General features: G+C 36.0%; 1 pseudogene; it reads right to left on the bottom strand.

The window, feature by feature from the left end:
- Window positions 1-20164, bottom strand: part of LOC122147806 — a 94318-nt pseudogene extending 74154 nt beyond the window's left edge.
- Window positions 20165-22594: the final 2430 nt, after the last annotated feature.

The raw sequence follows: 22594 nt of genomic DNA, 5'->3' as shown, positions 1-22594 counted from the left end.
TTGTGAGACTGAAGTTCAATAATAAACACATTTTTCCATGTTTTCCTGAGCACAAGAGAAAGAGAGAACTTTCAGTAGGCAATGTTAACTCTTCCACAGGTAGTCTCAATGACTCACTCAAATTACACCACCACACACACACACACACACACAACACACCAACACACACAGAGTTTGTTGCTTCTTTGATGTAAGTTTATAACATTGCATTTTCTGTCGCTTTCTATGAATGACATACTCTAGTTTTCGACTGTAGGATCAAACAGTCTGTTCCTGCACTTCTCTTTTATCAGTCACTCGAAATAATATAGTTTACAGTCTTTCGCGGAATCCTCATTTTTTGATAACCACAGTAGATGTGTTTTTGAATGTTGTCCTAAAAAGGACCGGGGTGAACCCCTCTCTGTGCCATCACAGGACCTGTTTTGAGTATTTGGTTTAAAAGCAAGTTAGTAAGAAATGTGTTATTGCTTGGTGCTGTCGATGCGATCCTCCATCATCTTTACCGTCTTATTCTCGACAGACCATTAATGGAAGGACACAACCGCTGTCCGGTTTTATATACTGAAGCACCACATCTACTACTCATCATCAGCTGCGGACGGTCGCTATCGGATACAGGCACCAGTTATAAAAGTGGCTGGATGATCATACATGGCTGGATCGTAGAGGAAGGTATGGAGGAGTAATGATTATTATTATTAGGTTATTAGGGAATAATTTTTACAATGATAATTATGAGAGGATTTTTGGATTTATAACATGTTAACCTGAAAAACCCACAGACTTAAATCAAAGAGGGATGCGAGCCACTGCCAGCAACAACCCAGAATGCCCTACACCTGCATGCAACAGGCCAACACAGAGCTATACCTTAGCACCACACAGCACCCCCGACACCATCATGGCGGTGAGTTTTGCACGGTATCTAGTTGTTGATATTATTTCAGCCCCTCAAAAAAAAAGTTGGTGGAGAGTGAGAAAGTTTCCTGTAATTTGATATATTTATCATCAAAATTTGGCATTATAAGTAAACTCGACAGAAAATTAAGCTATTCTATTATGTTATGACACACAACCCCAACGCACACACACACACACACACGCACACACGCACACATACACATACACATACACATACACATACACATACACATACATGTATAACTGGATTATTATTATGTAATCAGATTCCAAAAAATGTAGTACTTGTAATTAGACTGTATTGTCTTAAAAAGTATATTATGTTTTAAAATGCAGATTACAGTTACTTTTATTTATTATTCACACAATGGCATTAAATTATTCACAATGTAATGATTCTCCTTAATTCTAAATAATACATTTTCCTTTCTTAATATTCTACTGTGTATCATTTAATTAATGTTTAAATATTTTCAATACAGAATGGCCATGTAAATGTCATCTATATTTGAATTTAATTAATTTGCGGTCCATTTTCCTGAGTTGGAGGACAAAAGTATGGAGGGCCAAATTACTCAAAATTAAATAATTTAAAAAATGTTGAAATATATAAATAAATTGTGAAATACATAATGAAATAATTTAAATATCGAATTAATATATAAATATTTATTTATTCATTTCTTTATTTCTTTCTTTATTTCTTTATTTCTTTATTTCTTTATTTTTTTCTTTTTTCCTAAGCAAAATTTGTAATTTCTAATAAATGTTTTTAGTTACTGAAAATTATTTTAACCAAACTAAAACTGTCTTCATTTAATTTTAAGGGTTACGGTTGTGGGCATGTCACTCAGTGGGCGGCGTCACCTTTCAGTATTTTCTACTTGTATTAAAATTATGTCATAGTCAGCATTTTGACTGATAACTTTATCTGCAAGAGTTAACAATAGATGTTTTACTGTTCCATCCTCGGCCATAGCTCGTGATGCGAAAAACAATAAAAAGGCACCTGAATTAGAAAGACCAAAGAAATCGAGTTTGAAAGGTGATGCCGCCCACTGAGTATGAGTTGCCCACAACCGTAATCCTGAAAATTGAATGTGGAGGGAGGAAATTTGTTGGTAGATAATATATTTGTAATTATATATATATAAAAATATGTACATATAAATGTGAACTTTGGAGGGAGAAAATAAATTAATATTTATTTCTGCATTTATTTTATGGTTATTTATGCTTTAAATGACACACATTTAACTTTATTTGTACACAAGATTGAACCAGTGAGTTTAGGTAAGGCACGCACCAGTGTATGGTAGATCCTGTAGGCAAGAGTCAATTGCCTTCAGATTTGGTGGGGCTGACTACTGGTACTCAGTGCAACCTGATGAGGAGAGAGAGTAACTATGAGCATTTTGGGCTCATCGAAGACAACCCCACGCTGCTGCATTCTGGATCAGTTGTAGAGGCTTGATAGGTACATGCAGGAAGGCCCGCCAGGGGAGAGCATTGCAATAGTCCAGTCTGGAGAGAACAAGAGCTTGGACAAGAAGTTGGGTGGCTTGCTCTGGACAGGAAGGGTCTAATCTTCCTAATGTTGTACAAGGCAAAATCCCAGGAGGACCGGGTGGGTTGTAGCAATATGGTCTGTAGGAAGCAACTGATGATCCATCACAACTCCTAGGTTTCTGGCTACTGTCCTGGAAGGGGAGTTATGGTTGACAAAACCCAGCTGTATAGAGAAGTTGTGATGAAAGCTTGATGGGTTAGCTGGAACCACCAGCAGTTCTGGGGTCTAGTAAGGTTGAGCTGAAGGTGATGGTCATTCATCCAGCTAGAAATGTCTCTCAGATGGCTGAAATCACGGCAGCTACTGAGTGAATCATCTGGTTGGAATGAGAAGTAGGGAGTTGAAAGTGTCATCAGCATAGCACTTGGATGGCAGAAAACCATACTTCTGGATGACAGATCCCTAATAACGCGTCATGTAGATGGAGAAGAGAATTGGTCCAAGCACTGAGCCTGGGAGGAACCCCAGTAGCAAAAGAAGTTGTGACTTAGAAACCTGACCCCCTCCAAGACACCCTGAAGGACCTACTGTACCTGAGAGGTAGGACTTAAACCACAGGAGTGTGGTTCCAGAGATGCCCATCTTTCTCAGGTTGGACAGGAGAATCTGGTGATTAACGGTGTCAAAAGCAGCAGATAGATCCAGTAAGATGAGTACTGAGGATTTGGAAGCTGCTCTTGCCAGTCGCAAGGCTTCAGTTACCGAGAGCAGGGCAGTCTCAGTTGAGTGGCCGCTTTTGAAGCCAGATTGGTTGCTGTCCAGGAGGTTGTTCTGTACAAGAAACATAGAGAGCTGGTTGAACACGACTTGCTCAATTGTCTTTCCGTATGAATGAAGAAAGGGATAAACCGGTCCGTAGTTTTCTAGAGTGCTGGATTTAGAGATGTTTCTTAAGCTGAGCTTAGCCCGCCTGCGTAAGACGCTGGAGGGAAATGTTCCCGAGTGAGAGAGGAGTTAATGTTGTGAGTAAGTGAAATAGTTTAGGACTTGAAGAACGTACATGGCCTTGAAAAGGATGTGAGTGGGGTAGAGGATAACAAGTGATTGTAACCAACGGAATTATGGAAAAAATTGGATTTGGAAATGATAAAGTTTGAAAACGGTACCCGTTCCTCGAAAGAAGTTGGAAGAGTAAATGGGGAGAGAGAGAGTGTCGTTTTAGTTCCCCCCCCCCCGTGATGAGTTAATTTTCAGTCCCCCCTGCAGTGGTGGGAGAAATCGGATCCCCCCCACTGATGGTTTTTTTGGTTCGTGTTTTGGTGTGTTGAAAGACAAAACTTGTGCAAAGGTGTCCCATCAACTATGGTTTTAAGAAAAAAGTTTTTGAGTTGAAGGAGGGGGGGGTGAGGAGTGAAAAAAACACACAAGAAGGGAGAAAGAGGAAACGTTTTGAGAAAAGTGGTGGGGGCAAGAGTCCGAACAGGGTTGTTTCAGTCATTTGATGTTGTTTGTTGTCGTTATGTTTGGTTTTTTTAAAAGGCAGGTGGAAAGAAAACAATCCCTGCCAGAGATAGCAAGGGTGGAAGAAGGGGAAAGTTACCGGAATTTACACTACTGAATTGTCCCGGTTTTCAAAGAGTTATCCCCCTGTGGAATTTTGTGCGGGGTGCCCCATTTCCCGCTCTCTGCAGCCCCTGCGGTTTTAGCTGCCGATGTTTTTTCACCGCGGGTGTGGGCTTGCAACCAATCGGAACCCAGTCCGTAGGTGGGTGCATATGGGTTTGGTGGCTATGCCTGGTTCCGCCTGTGGGATGGAACAACAGTGGTCCCTTTAAAAACCGTTTTTCCCCCCGTTCAGTCCCCCTCTTTGGGGGTTAATATTTTGTAAGACAATACCAACAAAATACTTTTGTAATGTGGGTTCCCCCCCCAAAATTGTTGGAATTTGTTATTTCTTTTATGCGCCGCCAAAAAAAATTCATTTAGGAGATTTAAAGTGAAAGAAATCAATGTTTCCCTGAAGAAAATGGTTGTTTGTAAATTTTGTCCTACTGGTAAATAATCATCAAACCTAATTTTTTTGATTAGTAATATTGCCCTTTTGCCTTTAAAGAACTTCTTCATTTGGACACCTGTTTAAAGGCCAATTTTCCATTCAATTAAATTTAAGATTTTTTTTTTTTTTTTATTTTTTTTTTTTTTTTTTTTTTTTTTGCACACCTCCCAAAAAGAATCCCAGGAAATTTTTTCGAATAGGTTGGTATCCCTCCAGGCCCAAAATATTTTCCTAAACAAACCATAACAATCAAATGGAAAGCGTTATTTTATATGCAGCTTTCAGAATGAACTGTTATTAAAATTCCCTTATTTATTCAGCTTTCAGATGATGTATAAATCCTAGTTTTTAATTATTTATTCATAACTACATTTATAAAAAATCAATACACGATATTCAAAATAATCATTTAATTAAAAGTTTTAAAACTGAAGCTATTTATTTCATATAATCCTAGTTTAAAATCCATGATTACAATTTTAGCTTATTATTATTATTATATAATTAAAGTTTTCAAATTTTTACATTTTTTACTTTTTATTTTTTGCCCTAATAGCACTCACTTTTAATTTTTAACGACCCCCAAAATGGATAGAATCAAGTCTTGCCTACATATTTCCCCTACTATTCTTCTTCTCTTCATTTGAATGTCCTTTGTGGTGGTTCCTCCACCAAAGCTTGTTGAAAAGCCGTGTTTTCCAAGGCAGGTCCGACTTTTTTCAATTGGTCATCAGAAGAAAGATCACGTTCCCACCCCTCGTCCCCCTCCCTCCCTGTCCCCCACCACCCTCCTTCGGTTCCCACCCTGTCCCCCCCCCCTGGCTACCTACTCCCTGTTTTCTTTTTGTTCAAAAGAGGGTTGTTGTTTTTATATTACGACTTTTGTTTGGGGGTACCTGTGGAACCTGTTTGTTTATAAGTCCCCCCCCACCCTCAGTCGTCCCCTTTGGGGGGGAAAGAAAACACCAAAGTAGCGGCTCCCTTATAAAATGTTCAACACAGTGCCCTTGAGGTGGGGGTCTGAGGCTTCATGGGGGGTTTTTGTGTGGGGTGCGCGTTTTTTTAACAAGGGCTGTTTCAGGGGTGTTGGTGTGATGAAAACGCGGTAAACAGTCTGGCTCTTAAACGCTGATGTCACTCGACTGTTAAACTTTCTAAATTTAAGTGTAACACAAAGAGAAACACACCAGTCAAACCTGACCTTTTGTCAGCCCACACTCACACGCTTACTTTACGCATTACCAGTCTTTTAATATTCTGATGAATTGGTTTTGAAATCACCCCTTTAAGGGCCACCAGAAATAATGAGCGTTTTAACTTTAGTGGAACTCACCCGTCCAATTTTTAATTATATTTCATTCAACTATTTTACCAGCGTCCCCTCTTCCTTACACTGGACAAGCATGTCCTAACCAGCCTACACAAGTCGGGTACGGGGGTTTTATTTATGTTCTTTTCTCTTTTTTTTCCCCCCATTTAAGTCAAACTACTGTGGTCAAACTGCAAAGAGAATGTGACAATTCACAGCCAATCAGAATGTACTGCTATGTGGAGCAGCGACCAATGAAATTCCATTGTGGGTGGAGCTACTTTTTGTGACGCCACATAAATAGAAAGCAAGCAAGCTGTCAAACTGGTCAAAATTGTTTTTCCCCCTTTTTGGCATTAACCATGTCTATATCTTCTACCCTAGACATTAACATGCTATCTCTTTCTACCCTCACCGTAGCAATACAGTAAGCAAAACGCGTTATATGTAAATATTTTTTGAAAGAAATTAGTGTGTACTATTTTTATTCAGCAAGGATTTGCATTAAAGGTTGATGACAGCAAGAATGACCAATAAAGACATTTATAAATGTCACCAAAGATTTCTATTATTGTCAAATAAAATGCCCCCCCCTTGGCCCCGTTTCTTTTGAAAACTTTCCTCCTCATTCAACAAACGAAACCCCCTGAAAAATAAAATTTTCATGCACGGTTTGTTTCCCACAAAAAATAAATGAAAGCCAGCACAACTGTGTTTCAAACATTGATAATAATCGAATCAGAATTTTTTTCTTTGAGTCCAGCACATATATTTAGAATGATTTCTGAAGAATCATGTGACACTGAAGGACTGGAGTAATGATGCGAAACTTCAGCTGTGCATCCACAGAAATAAAGTTATATATGCACATAAAAAAAATTCTTTAAAAAAATTTTGAAATAAATAATATTTCACAGTATTCCCGTTCCTTTTTTTTTTAACTTTTTATTTATCTTATTATTTGGTGTAATGTCATTTATATACTTACAACATATAATAAGATAATAATAATAATAATATAGATAATAATAATAAATAATAATAATAATCACTAATATTTGTTAATTAATATTAGGACCGAATACTACATGGAACTTCATCTAATCACAATATTAAAATATAATAAGTGCAAATTTGATAATACATATTAAATGTATGCATAAAATACACAACAAATAATAAGTTTTTTTTTTTTTATTTTATAGTTTAAGATTATCTTGTAGAAGAGCATGGAGATCTCAGAATAAATTTAATACTAATATTTTTACAGTAATATTACAATATTTGGTGGTCCTGGGGGTGGGGTGTTTGCATGGCTTATATATATAATATAGATCTATATATATATATAATCTATCTATCAATCAATATAATAATTCCTCCAATCTATCCCCGTTCTCCTTGGTGTACAAGTCATTCATTTTTCATGGCTGTACAAGTCATTTCAACAGCTGTAATAAACTGACTGGCTGTACAACTACTGTGATGTGTAATGTTAAAGTAAAGTAATGTAAAAACCTAATTTTGTTGTATGACTAAACTGCTATGATTATATATACAATGGGCTCTCTTTTTTTTTTGTTTTTTTTTCTTTCAGCTCTTGAAAAAACAATATGGATTGATCTGCCATCAAACCGGACATCTGTCTTACTCTGTGAGGTACGAGTGATTTGTTACCTATTGATTAATAAGCAGTGATTGATCGATCGGAGCTGTAAGCTGAATGACATCACTGTGGGGCCCTGGCTGTGATGACCTCATATTTAACCCACGTGGTTGTGGGTGTGTGGTGTGTGTGTGGTGGGTGGTGTGTGTGTGTTGGTGTGGTGTGTGTGTGTGTGTGTGTGTGTGTGTTAGGTGTTAGGGCTGATGGTTTCTGTGATTTTGTGTGCTCTAAACACAGTGTTAACATTAAACCATAAAAAAAAAAATCACTATGATGGACTATAATAGAAACAGAACTATTAAGCATAATACACCAACCCAGAGGAAAAAAGAGAGAGTGGCTGGAGTAGCCACTGGGTCTACAGGTCACAAACAAGAAAAATGAATTTGTTACTATTTACACCCCAAACACACATCACTGCCCACATAGAGAACTGTATGAAAGACAGAAGACCCAGCCCCCTGACCCTGGTTGGAATACACCACCTTTTGCTTTTGCAGGTTGTTTACCCTATTGTAAGAAAAACAAAACCTGCACTAACTTTCTGGTCACGATCCACCCAGTTGAGAAAAATCTGATATAACCAGACACATGGTTTTTAATTTTTTTAACCTAAACATAAATGGATCCCCCCATCAGTGCACCCACGTTTATAATATTCTACAATGGACTGATATTTTGAAACGATTCCAGTGTTCGTGGTGTAAGTGGGTGTTTGAAATGAAGTACTGGTGTATCTTTTATTTTGTAGTACATACAGTTAAAAATGATGTTTGAAATGTATGCAGTATGCACTTTTAGGCTTTCTTTGATCCATTTTGTGTAAGATGTTTGGAATTTTGTTATTTATTTGTTGTAATTTTGTGTAAAATATTTGTAGTTTGTTTATATTAGTTTATTTTAAACTATTTATGATAAATTTTTATTAGTTATTAATGAATCATGTTTGATTTAAATTTTAATATTTAATGTTGATATTTTGTATGTTTTTAATTGTGCAATTTTTACTTTTTTTTTTTTTTTTTTTTTATTATTTTAGATTTTGCATATTTTTACTTTTTTAAATATGAATTCTGTTTACAAATCGCAATTTTTTACCCTTTTTTCTATCAATTCTGAGTTTACATCTCACAATTTTTACTTTTTTAATAATGAATTCTGTATATATATTGCAAAATAGTATGAAAAGCACACCATTCCAAACATAAGCAATGTGTTCCCCAAGTGAGTCTTGTTTTAGGTGTGAAGATACAGCCACTGTTTTAACATCTGCTCTGTTCTTAAATACACTGACACACACACACACACACACACACACACACACACACACACACACACTTCCCCTGCTCAGTAAGAAGTCCTGATCAGAGCCACTTTCAAGCAAAGAGACTTTTTTGCTGTTTTTTCATTACCCCATGGACAACGCAGCTGTCAGTCCCAAGGGTGGACCCATGGCAACGGGGCTTTACCAATAGACTGCCAATAAAGATTTTGTTGCCAGGAGTTCCATATGGACACCTATGGAATAAAGCCTAGCTGTTTTTATTGCCATGGAGTGAGAGAAACAATGGCCGGCGATGGAGGTGTCCGTCGGATCATGGGGGTGAAGGGAGGCGGTCCGGTTGGTGAAGAGAGAGATTTGAGTTGGAGAGAGAGGGAGAAGGAGAGAGAGAGAAAGGGGAGAGAGAGGAGAGAGAGAGAGAGAGAGAGAGAGAGAGAGAGAGTTATTTTAGATTAGACCTGAAGTATTACAACTTAATTACATATATTTTAAATTATGTAATTTATTTAAATTGCAAAATATTATAATGTACAATTACATACATTACATACATTTTTAAGTTATTATTATTTACTATGAATATTTTGAAAAAGTTCAAAATAAATATAACTTTGTTTAATTTGTGAAGTATTACAACTTATGTTAAATTACATACATTTTAAATGATATAATTTAATAAAAAATAACATTTTAAGAAAAAAATATTGATATAGTGTAGTAAATATATACATTAGAACCAATGTCTTATTGTTTATTTATTTTTTTGATTTTATTTAGTTATTTTGAATTTTGATTTTTATTTTGGCCTGAAGTAGACTGTTAGATACAAAATTTTGTTTTCTGTTCATCTCAAAATAAAGAGTTTAAGAGTTTAGAGTCTTATTGCTTGTGTAAAATTTAACAAACATGTATTCCTCGTGTGTGGGTGTGGTGTGTGTGTGTGTGTGGTGTTGTGTGGTGTGTTGGGGGTGTGTGTGTGTTGGTGTTTTGTGTGGACAGAGAAAAGCTCTCCTTCTGATTGGTTTTTCCCAACAGAAATGAATCCATTCAAACTATTTCTGTTGCAGCCAAATCAGCAGGTCCATTATGTGTGGTTGTTGCCCAAGGTAACCAAGTATATACAATGCACTTTCTCATAAGACACTCACACACACCACACACACACACACCACATGGAACACACACACACACACACACAACACACACACACACACACACACACACACACACACACACAGATGGTAGAGATGCACCAAACACGGGTTCAAGCTCTGTACCTGGATTGCTGCAGGCTGCTGCATCTGTGCGTGTTTCGATCTGTCTATTAAATTATATCCTGCATGAACAACCTATTAAGACTTTTTACAATATTTTCATGATTTTATGTAATATTTAAATAATAATACTTTTTTTTAAATGTTATTTTGAAAAAGTTACGTATAAATACAACTATGTATCTATTTATTTAAAGTTAAGTATTTAAAGTTAAGTATTAACACTTACATACATTTTAAGTATTATGAATTATTTACATTTTTATTAATGATTTTTTTTTTTATTTGAGTTATTTTTTTTATAGTTTTCTTTGAGTTATTTTTTTTAAAGTTATATAGAAAAGAAGAATTTAAATGAAGTATTACAGGTTATGCACCATTACATACATTTTCCAAAAACAATTATTATTATTAATATTATTATTTCTTAGAATTTTATTTTGAAAGTTAAATATACAAATATAAATATTAATCTATTTATTTAACTTGTGAAGTGTTACAACTACACTTACATAAGTTATAAATTAAAAAAAAAATTAAAAATGAAATTCTAAGAAATAATATAATTTTTTAAGGTTATTTTGAAAATAGTTATAAATGTATATAAATGTAAATTGTGAAGTGTAACAAATGGTACTATTGTCTTACTGTCTTTATGCTAATTTAAATAAGGAAACAAAATTATTTTAATAATTTTTGTAATTCCTATTATTCTAATGAGAATAATGAGAATCACAAAAAATCTGGATGATTTACAGTGAGAATTTTTAAAGTAGAAATGACCCTTAATGGTCCTAAAAATGCCTTTATTTTCTATATACGTGTATATATAAAAATATATATAAAATATCATAATTTATTTTTTGTTTTGTGTGATTCACTTGTCTAATTCCTTGCTGTTTTCTTCAGGTACTCTGAATAATTAATGATGTTAATGATTAATGAATAATGAATGTTGATAAACTGAATGAAATCAGTAAGCATACTTTCTTTAAGAGTTGTTTTGTATTCTTTTAGATGTATTAATTTGGGTCATTTGAAAGTGTTATTTGATTGGCTGCAGGTACGTATAATGAAGAAATCATCTGATCTTAAGGAACGAACTTTGACATAAGATACAGAAACAACATGTGAGCACCTTCACACATCCCTGACTGAGGCTCAATTAAAGGAAAGTTCAACTCTAAAAATAGAGACTCGTCATTATCAGCTGCCATTCAGAGCTGTGTGTGTGTGTGTGTGTGTGTGTGTGTGTGTGTGTTTTGTGTGTGTGTGTGTGTTGTGTCGTGTGTGTGTGTGTGTGTGTGTGTGTGTGTGTGTGTGTGTGTGTGTGTGTGTGTGAGGATGGGTCAAAGCAGCCTCATTGACTTGTTATGTGAAATAGAGAGATGCAGGACAGACCCATAAAGGGATTGTGAGGTAGTTAATATTAATGAGCATTTATCTAAGTGCCATTCAAAGGGATCCACATGACCTTTACACACACAAACTCTCTCCTTCATTCTGTGTTATGGCTGTCATAACCATCAGACTGTTATGAGACTTCCGCTTTGTTCAGACGGTCAGCAGAACGTCTCTTTTGTTGTTGTATCTGACTCAAATTCAATTCGTTGTTATAGTTTGACTCTGATCAGCAAAGAATAATTTTTGTTTTTATGTTATCCGATTTTAAACCACATACAAATGTGTTATTTTAGAGGTAACTAAGAAATAGTTTTTCTTATATTTTAATTTATGGTTTAGGAATTCTGTTATGTGCTTTGTTCATTATTAGATTTAAAAAATATATCTTCATAGCTTTATTTCATTTCAGTTTTCTAAGGCAAGATATTTTTTTTTTTAAGTTTGCATTTTTAATCTAATATTTATATTTTATTTCAGCTTTATATCAATTACTGAAAACAATTTGAATAGTTTTTTTTTTTAATATTTCCACATTGCTTTAATTGATTTTCATTTCAGTTGTAGTTTTAGTAATGTAACATTTCTATATATTTCTATATAATTTGTGTTTGTTTGTTTGTTTTTCTTTGTATTTTTCATCCAATATTTATATTTTATTTTATTTATTTTAAGCTTTACATCAATTATCAAAAACAATTTGAATGAAATTTTTATTTCATTTTTAGGTTTAGTCATTTTAGAACTTAAACTTATTTCAGTTAGTTTTTTTTTTTTTTTTGTTTTTGTTTTTTGTCTGTTTTTTATTTATTTTTTTTTTTCATTTTTTTTTATTTTTGTGAGAAGGGGGAGTTTTTCTAAATTTTGTTTCAGTCCATTTTTTCACTGATTGAATCCATTTGTATGTGGTTGTATTATAATATCTAAAATTATTATAAATTATTATAGAGAGAACTAAATAAGATTTATTTTAAATATAATGGAGTTTTTTTTTTTTTAAAGAGTGTGTGTGGGTTTTTTATATTTCTGTAGTTTAATTTAATAGATTTATAGTTATCTGAATGTAGCAGACAGACTTTACAAGGCTTTTGCTCAGCGTCTTTTAATCAAATGCTTTTTTGATGATTTTTAGTGGACTTTAGAGAGAGTTTGTTCATGAATGATTTGTTCGTTTTGCGTCTGTCAGATAAATGACTTGCATCTCAGGAGGTGAATTAATCATTTATGTTTCTCAGAATTTATCTTAGATTTCCTAATTCAGGAAAATGATGTCTACATCAATTCTGTCTACATTTTCAATACTAGATCTATTGTTTTATCATTTCTAACTTCTTTTTGACAAGTGTTTTGATGTTAACTGTTAACTGTATTGTCTGTCTGTATGATAAATGATATTTTCTGTTATGAATGACATTCAGATGTTTTTAAGTCTGTCCAAATACTATATGTAGACTTCTCTACATAACCGCAGCGCGATACGCTAAAACACAAACACACATTCTGATGCAACAATGAGACAATCACTGCAGGCGAATAAATGAATGAGTCAGTAAAGAGATTCACTGAACCATCTCAAGACATCAAGATCCAGCAACACATGGATAAACATTTACACATCACACACACACACACACACAGAGAGAGAGAGAGAGAGAGAGAGTACAGGTCACAGACAGGTTCACGCATTACTCACTCGACCAGAGAGCAAACACACATCATTCAGTGAGAGACTGAAGCTCCTGGCTGTGTGATTCAGCAGACGTGAAATTTAACCCACCTACCCCCCCCACCCACACACACACACTCACACACACATACACATGGCTCAATATCAAGTATGTGTGTCGTGGTAGATTATTGGATGTTTGTGATGCCTCGTTGAGATGACAACGATGACGATGACGATGATGATGATGATTCCCTGATTAAAGAGCCTCATAAGCATCACAAAGCTTAATTTTATTTAAAGTGTGTGTGTGTGTTGTCTTTGGTCTTGGCTGCTGAATTGCTGCTGCTGTTGGTTATTGCTGTTGTTGTAGATTTTTGCTGCTGCTGCAAAACAAGTACAGGAACTTGCAACTGACAATACATTCGCCCATACGGTGCTGTGAGTATTTAAGACATACCGCTGCTGCACAAATAGCACCTTTAATAAACCGTAGCAGGTCTATACAGGTGGAGCTGGGGAAGGTGGAGGGTTTCAGAGGAACTCAGGAAGCGCGCTGTAAACTGCTCTAGTGAAGGCTAACCAGCCATTTAAATGTCAAGCAGCAAGCTCGTTGGCTGCATCTGCAACTTGAACTTGAAATCATCTTGTGCCAAGCAGTTTAACGCTGTGAATATCATCAGTCTGCGCCATCTAGGGTTTCAAGATAGAACTTGGCCTTCTTTTATTCATCCATCCATGTCATTCTTTCTTTCTTATCCATCAGTCTATTGCATCTGTTTTTATCTTTTAGTCTCTTCATCTCTCTCTCACAGTATATGCACTAAACATTTACTGCTGCACAGAGGTCAAGACACACCCGTCCATTTATCTCTCTCTCTCCCATGTCTTTTTTATCCCCTTCCTCTCGTTCCCTCCGTTTCTCCGTCTGTCCTGCATTTGACAACATATCATTCCCGTAATTTCTTCATTCCTCTCTTTTCATTAAATAAATCCCTCTATCTCCTGATTCCATTCATCATGCGTTCCCTCTCTCAGCTGAAACTCATTCAGAGATTGATTTTGCTCGCTGCTTTTAAGCGTTCAGATAAAGGTGTGTTAGTTTAGGATAAAAGAGGAAAACCCTTTCCACTCCTTATTCTCTCCTGCAGCCTGAGGAGACGAGCAGGAAACGATTAACTTCACCTCTCTCCCTCTTTCTCTCCATCTATCTCTCTCTCTCTCTCTCACACACACACACACACACACACACACACACACACCTCATTCCCAAAGCTGTCAGTATTCTGCAGCTGATGAGGGCTAACAGAGCTGGAAGGTAGCCAGGGCAGAGATAACACACACACACACACACACACACACACACACACACACACAGCTGCATCAGGACAGCAGTGGATTCTGCAGACTCAGGCTGGGCACCCAGTGCACAGGAGTGCGAGAGGTTAAACTAGGATTGACTCGTCTCTGCTGGTCCCTGTCTGACTTTTGCTCATAGAGGTTCTTCAGCGGTTCCTTAAGTTCTTATCAAGAGCCATTTTTGGCTGTTTAGGGTAGAGTTGCTAGAAGATTCTTTTCTCTCAGGGAAAAAAGGTAAAATAGCTGTTGCTGGGGTGGTACCTTTTCAAAGGATACACCTTTGTGCCCATCTTAAAGACACATTTTAGTTCCTAAAGTTTACGTATTAGTACCTAAATGGTACATATTAGTTCCTTTGGCAATGGTTCTGCCCCAGTGACAGTGTGTTTCATTACAGGCTTCTTAGATCACTATTTTGGTTTCTTTAAAGTGGCATGAAATGAAAATTCACCCTACAGTATCTATTTTCTAAATGGATGTTATAGATCTTATTGTGATTTGTGCATGTTTGTGCATGTTTTATTTTAAAAAATATTTCGTAATGTTGAATAAAACTGTCAGAACTGGATCTGAAAATGACAGAATTCTCGCTGGTGACATATGCAGGACTTCTCTGATGATTTAGTCAGGTTGAACTCTGGCCCTTCATCCATTTTTGAGTGCCACGCCCACTTTTCAACATCCAGTCAACAACTGATGCATAAAAGCGAGTCCCCAACCCAGATTTTGTCTTCAGCAATTTTGTCTTTGTCAGTAGCACAAAAATTAAAAAATAGAAATAAATTAAAAATTAAAACAATCCTAAACAGTAATATAATAAATAAATAAATAAATAAATAAATAAATAAATAAATAAATAAATAAATTGACAAAAGCTCATATATTTGGCTAATTAAATATATGGCTAATTAAAAATGATTTTTTTTAAAAACTGTAAATAATCTAATAAGTAGAAAATCTGATGTCACTAGTGGTTCAGTCGTCATAATGTGTGCTTAATCTTTCTCTAAAATTACTTTTTAAAACTGCACCTCCACTAATTAAATTAAAATAATTGACCAGTGTTAGATATGTTTTGCAATATTTACAAATGCGAGTAGTCAAGAGAGCAGATCTGAACAATATAGTCTCCAAGCCAGACCATTTCAAAGCTCACACAATCATCATATTAAAAAAGCAATACATAAATATATTCATTGAAAGCTCAATGTACAATATGTTTCTTCACAATATGTTTTTATGCTTTTTCCAATGCTTAGGACGCTCTCGTTGACATGCAATGAAGCACAATGTCTGAACAGGAACCAAAAAGACGTGTTTGATGCCTGCTGTCCAAACATTGATCACTACTGCACTAAAATCAATGATACAGGTAAGTGCCATTGACTCCCAGTGAAGTACAGATATGTAAGGGAATCTAATGCACATATTCATGTAGATTAAAGTAGATTATGTTAATTGAACTTAATTGGTAAAACGGTTTTAAGTTCTCTATGGCCTCTTGAGTGCTGATCTTTTTACAGGATGCAAACAGGCTATACACTTGCAATGCTCAAGCACTTGTGTATTTGTGTATATTTCTGACCTACAACCTTTTTTGTTTTTGACTTGAATCGCAGGCAACTGAAAAGGAGTCGACCGACAACCATCCTTACAAAGCCAGGAATGGACAGTTGCACACCTAAGCATATGCTGAAAGCTGGTCAAGAGCTGATGTTGAGGTACATGCATGCACCAGAAACACTAAATGAATGACATAGCTGCTCTTTAAAGCTGCAGTGTATCATTTCCCCACATAGAATAGCAAATATAATGACTGTTTTCAAACAGGTTTCTCAGACACTCTCAATGCCCCACATCACCTGCCATTGGTTATCAAACAGAAAGTCCCACCTCACTTCATTAGTTAAATAAGAAGTTAAACAAACAGAAAAATGTTTTGCAAGAGTCACAGAGTCAGTGTCTCACACCTCATGAAGTCAAATGTAACTCTGAACATGAAAAAGAACCTAATCAAAACACACTCAATTCAGTTTCAGACTGTGTCACATAATTTTTGACAACTTTTGACATCTTTACTCACAGGCATTGGTGACAGCAAAGCTGTTGGCCGTCTCGATGTTGTCGACATGTGGAACCAGATTGAAAGGGGCTTCCGTGGCATTCGGACTCGTATTGTGAAGAAATATGGCCAAGCGGAACGCTGTATATTCTTGATCCGTGTTTCTAATAAACAACCCACCTGGAAAGAGTGAGAGGAAGAAAAAATGAGTGACTGCCAAGAGGAAAGAAGCAAGAAAGAGGTGCTTAAGGACTAGTTCACCCTAAATTGGAAAATTGTTAATTTACCTTCATGACTTTGTTTTTCTTTCACTACAAATCATACTCCCGGCTGTAGCTCTTAAATCTTGCGTTTACATTCAACTATGGCATGTCAATATCTCTAAACGCCATTGGTTCTCATGTATCTCTGACGATCAACTTCCAATGACGTCAAATATTGATGCACCATATTGGAATGCCACAAATGTAAATGAAATCCAAGGCACTGATTTTCTGTCTTTTAAAGAGCTCCCTTGCCTTCGTCTGCATTTACTTTTTTGTACAAAATACACTCTTCAAGGAATGGTTCACCCAAAAATGGAAATTTGCTGAACGTTTACTCATTCATACAAGGTTTAGATGTGTTTGTTTCTTCATCAGATTTGGAGAAATGTACCATTCCTTCACTTGTTCACCATCGTCAGAATTAATTATTATGGACTCTCATTCTGACGGCACCCATTCACTGCAGAGGATCCATTGCTGAGCAAATAATGCAATGCTAAATTTCTCAGAATCTGATGAAGAAATAAACTCATCTACATCTTGAATGGCCTGAGGGGGTGAGCACATTTTCACCATTTTTTCAATTTTGGGTGAACTATTGCTTTAAAAATAAAGGTTCCAGAAGGCGATTTTCATATCAATGCCATTGAAGAACCATTTCTGGTTCCCCAAAGAACCTTTTATTGAACAGTTCTTAAAATAACCTTTTTTCTTAGTATGAAGAACATTTTGAAAATCTAAAAAACCCCTTTGCACTATACACTCTTAAAAATAAAAGTTTTTTATTGTTATTGGTGGATCCATGAAGAACCTTTAACATCCATGAAACCTTTCCGTTCCACAAAAGGTCTTTACAGTGGAAAAAGGTTCTTTAGATTATTAAAATGTTCTACACATTAACAACTTCAGGGAACCAAAAATGGTTCTTCTATGGCAAATCACTGCAAAAAATAAATAAATAAATAATAATAATAATAATTATATATATATATATATATATATATATATATATATATATATATATATATATATATATATATATATATATATTTTTTTTTTTTTTTATAGTGTAAAGAACCTTTTGTGGAATAGAAAGTTTCCATGGATGTTAATGGTTCTTCATGGAAAACATTATTTTAAGTGTGTAGAGCAGTGTGAACATTCTGCTAAACATCTTGTTTTGTGCTCCACATATTTAATCAAGTCACACAGGTTTGGAATGGCATGCAGGTTGAGTTAAGTGCATTTTGGGGTGAACTATCACTTTAATCATGGAAATTATCTGTGCGGAAGATCGCATTTGTTGTTGGTGTCACTAGAGCATGCATGTCTGCACTTGGCAGGGCCAGTGTCAAGTTCTGTTTCATCACATCCTCCTAATTCTTCTCTCTTTCTGATGGACGTTTTGGCTCAGCTGCAATTGGAGATCCCATAACGTGCTTTTATTTGCGACGAACAACACAAGCATTGTGCATTTGCATTGCAGCGGTATGTAAATGTCATTAGGCATTGCGTGCAACTGTGCATCTCTCTCGCTCTCGCTCTCTGTGAGTGTGTCCCCGTATTTAGCGTATTAACTTTATCGGCAGTGCTGTCAAAGGCGCACAAGTCAGCGGCCGCATCTCATTATGGCGCGAGACTCTCCATCTCAATGAGCAATGCAGCGACTGAACACACACGCAAGACGCATCCTGCAAAAAGAGAGGGAACTGTGTGTGTGCAAGAGAGAGAGAGGGGTGGGCGGGCATGCATAGTGGTTTGCTGATGTTAATCAAACATAGAGATGCAAATCTGGTGAAATGGGAAACTTTGATCAGACTCAGCTGGGAAGAGGTCATCCCACATCGTACCAGTACAGAAAGACAAGACCGAATACTGCAGTGATGCTCTGAACTGGCAATGAAAGGTACAAAAGCGCACGCATATGCACTTGACCACAATCTTTATCATGATGACCACAACGCATGCATGCTCTAAAGTACTCTAAACCCTTGAAATCATAATTCCACCCTAATAATCCTGCATATGCAGAGAATTATAATTGAATCTACAACCATTAAACATCACATTTAAGAAAAAAAAATGCTTAAATAGCACCAGATTTGGACACTTTGCAGGGCCATGACCACAAAAGACATTGTCCCCCTCAGTTGTCCCCTTTGCGTCCAGATTTTAAAAGTCAACCAATATGTGTATTTCACTGTCTGATTCTTAAATTTTAAATTTGATTCCCATAATCTTTTGCTTATCAGTTAATTGGCTTAAATAACGCATTTGGCGCTCTTTTTGGGTCTTTTAAGGAGAACAGTGCAAGAACGAAAACCCCTAAACCCCAAAACAAAGAGGCATTTCAGCACACAAGGTTCTTTAGGTAAAAAAAAAAAATGCTTTAAACGGCTATTTGAGACTCATGTCTATGAGTATTTGTATAACGCAGTGTATAGACTGATTATTGTGAATTATATGGCACTATATGCATCGTATCTGTTGCACTGCGATATTCCTCGTGGGGTTAATAAAGTCCCTATATAGCGATCATGTTAGAAGTGTAACTCACCGATCTGGACACTGCTGGGAAAAACCCCTTCACCGAGTCCCCACAGCAGCGGAATCAACACCAGGATCCGCATTCTGTTCGAATCAGAACCCGTCCGGACTCATGGATGGATAGATGGTGACGAGATAGTGTGATGGGAGGGAAATTAAAGGAAATAAATGGATAATCTCGCAAAGGGAGTTTCAGCAATCCATCCTATAGGCAATCCGTGTGTTCCCCGCAGTATCCACTGGAGAGAGAAGAAGAAGAGTCTGTCCGGATGAACGCGCGAGAGTGTGTGTGTGTGTGTGAGAGAGAGAGAGAGAGAGAGAGAGAGAGATGCGCGCTCATTCCTTTGCCTCTCGGGTCTTCGGCTTTTAAGCTGTGTTTGCTGAGGCAAGTACCACTGTTACTTCTGCTCATACGGCTAGATATTTAAACAAACCCCTAAGCATACCAATTAAACTTGAGTTTATAACTCATCCCGCACTGTTTGTGCTCCAGACGTAGACCTTAATGATTTTCCTCAAACCACGTGTCTTTACTGCACTTATAAAGTGACCAGTCGCATCGTTTTCACCTGCTGGACCAGAAAACAGTGGAAAAACCCCACAGGAGCATACTGAAGGAGAGACCCCAGCCACAAACAGAATATCAAAGTGTGACTTAAGGGTTTACTTATTGGACTGGAAAACAACATCATAGCAACGCCCTAGCGACCACACACCTGAATTATGATCAATTGAAAAGTATGTAATATTCCTAGAAAAAATACATTAATTGCAATGTTAATATATATTTAAGATTAATTAATGTGTGTGTGTGTGTGTGTGTGTGTGTGTGTGTGTGTGTGTGTAATTACATTTTAAGATTTTCAGTGACGTTTCAATTTACATTTTTAAGATTAATTCAATTTAGTGATCCTTAGAAACTTAAAAAAAACATTTTAAAACAAATATATATATATATATATATATATATATATACATTTAAATATATATATATATATATATATATATATTACTTATTATATAATATCATTATTATATCAATTAATATATAAAATGTAAATAATTATTATTGAACTATTTCATGTTTTTTTATATATTTAATGTTTTGTATTATTATATTAATTATTTAATGCTTTTAAATAAATTTTTATTTACCGGACTCACCTAGTAACCGCTTAGCAACGCCCTGAGATACCGCCTTGTGTCCCCATTTATGAAGGCGCTCGCCTCTTTTATCAAGTCGCGCGCCGCATACCCGCTGCATTAATAAGTTTCACTCATAAGAGCGCGAGCTGAGCTGCTGAATATAATAATGTTGTTCATGCAAGACGCGCGCGTTCTTTGTGTCCGTTTTCAAACATGCACTAGATCTTTGTCTCTGACCCTTGCTGCGCGTCTCGCACCTTGCTTTTATCATGGCGTTTCACGTTAAAAACTGTTCAACTCTTACAATTCTCCGCGAGCCACCCTGCGTTCAGTTCCGTCCCAGTGCGCTGCGTCTGTCTGCTGTTTGAACGCAAGAACGCGTTCTGTGTGGACGCCCCTGAGGATTCGCGTGCGTTCTTTACAGACACAGAAACATGGTGTTCAGGGGTTAGTGCACACTACTTCTCTCTCCTTCTGTTCTCTTCTGATGTCTTTCTCTCGCGTGCAACACAGTATGAGCCACATTTCATTTTCACCTTCAGTAAAGCTGAACAGAATAGAACAGTGTATCAGTGTGCAGTAGAAGAGAATAGAACAGAACATAGAAAAGTAGAATAGAATGGCATCGTATATAGAGAATAATATAATAGAATGGAACAGTGTACAGTAGAATACAATGGAGCAGAACAAAGGCCAGTAGACATGAACAGAGTTATACAGAAAATAAAAGAACAGAACAGTGTTCAGTAAAATACTGTAGAATAGAATAGAAATAAATAGAGAACAGGTATAGAATGGATATTTAGAGTTTTTAGAATAAAATGGAACTGTGTACAGTAGAATAGAATATACTAGAACAGAATCCAGAACAGCAGGAGAGTGTGGAGTTGTATAGAGAATAATGGAATGGAATAGAAGTGTACAGTATAATAAAATATAATAGAACAGAATAGAGAACAGTAGAATTGAATGGAGAACCGAAGGGTGTATAGAAGAATAGAATATATAAAACAGTAGAATAGAGTGGAGCTGTATAAAGAATAATGGAATAGAACAGTGTACATTAGAATAGAATAGAATAGAATAGAATAGAATAGAATAGAATAGAATAGAGAATGGAATTGAATTTAGAGAATATATAACTGTACAGTAGAATAGAACATAATAGATCAGAATATAGAACAGTATAATAGAACGGAGCTATAAAGAATAACATCAGAACCGTGAACAGGATTATAGAATATAGTAGAACAGAACAGTAAAATAGAATGGAATTATACAGAGAATAATAGAATAGAACAGAATAAGAACAGTAGAATATAATGGAGTTATATAAAGAATTATAGAATAGAACAGTGTACTGTACAACAGAATATAATAGAATATAATAGAATTTAGGAGAGTAGACTATAATAGAACCGAGGAGTCTATCTCTATATATATGAAACAGAATATAAAAAATAAAAAAATAAAATGTAAAAAAAAAAAACAGCTGAACTGCTCTAGATGTTACACATGATGCACATATTGATAGCTTATAACAGAATAGATAGAATATAATACAAGCATATAGAATTTTTACAGTGTATAATAAAACAGGATAGCAAATTTTACAGGTACAAACACCCTGGAGGTGCAGTAACACTTAGCATACAATACAGTTTATGTAGTATAAAAACAAAGTACAGTATAAATGGTATTTGTGCAGGCAAAGAGCGCTCTCTCTCTCTCTCTCTCTCATATCCTCTGACAGAAAACTCTGCCGCCAGAGTATTTGCACGTACAGCCCATAAATCCATCAGGCCTTTTCATTCCACAGCAGCCCGGATCAGTTTCTCCTCAGCGTTCACCTCTCTAAAAAGGTTTTCGTCCCCTCACGTATTTATATATTCTCCGGTTAATATACGAGTTGCCGTTTTTCAGCTTTATGACATTTGGCTCGTTCCCGCGGCGCGGGTCTCCACGTGGCCACGCGTCAGGCCGCAGCTGTTTCTTATTGCCCATTCATAATCGTAACGGCCTCCGGTGGCGCTGACAGACGGATTGTGGAGGCTTCCTCGGTTTCTTTAGAGACTTAAACGACAGAAAATTGTCTCTTGAACGGTTAGATGGTGAGAATATGGTGT

The sequence above is a fragment of the Cyprinus carpio genome, chromosome A15 (assembly GCF_018340385.1).
Source record: "Cyprinus carpio isolate SPL01 chromosome A15, ASM1834038v1, whole genome shotgun sequence".
Taxonomy (NCBI): Eukaryota; Metazoa; Chordata; class Actinopteri; order Cypriniformes; family Cyprinidae; genus Cyprinus; species Cyprinus carpio.
This window is presented reverse-complemented; position numbering and strand designations above follow the sequence as displayed.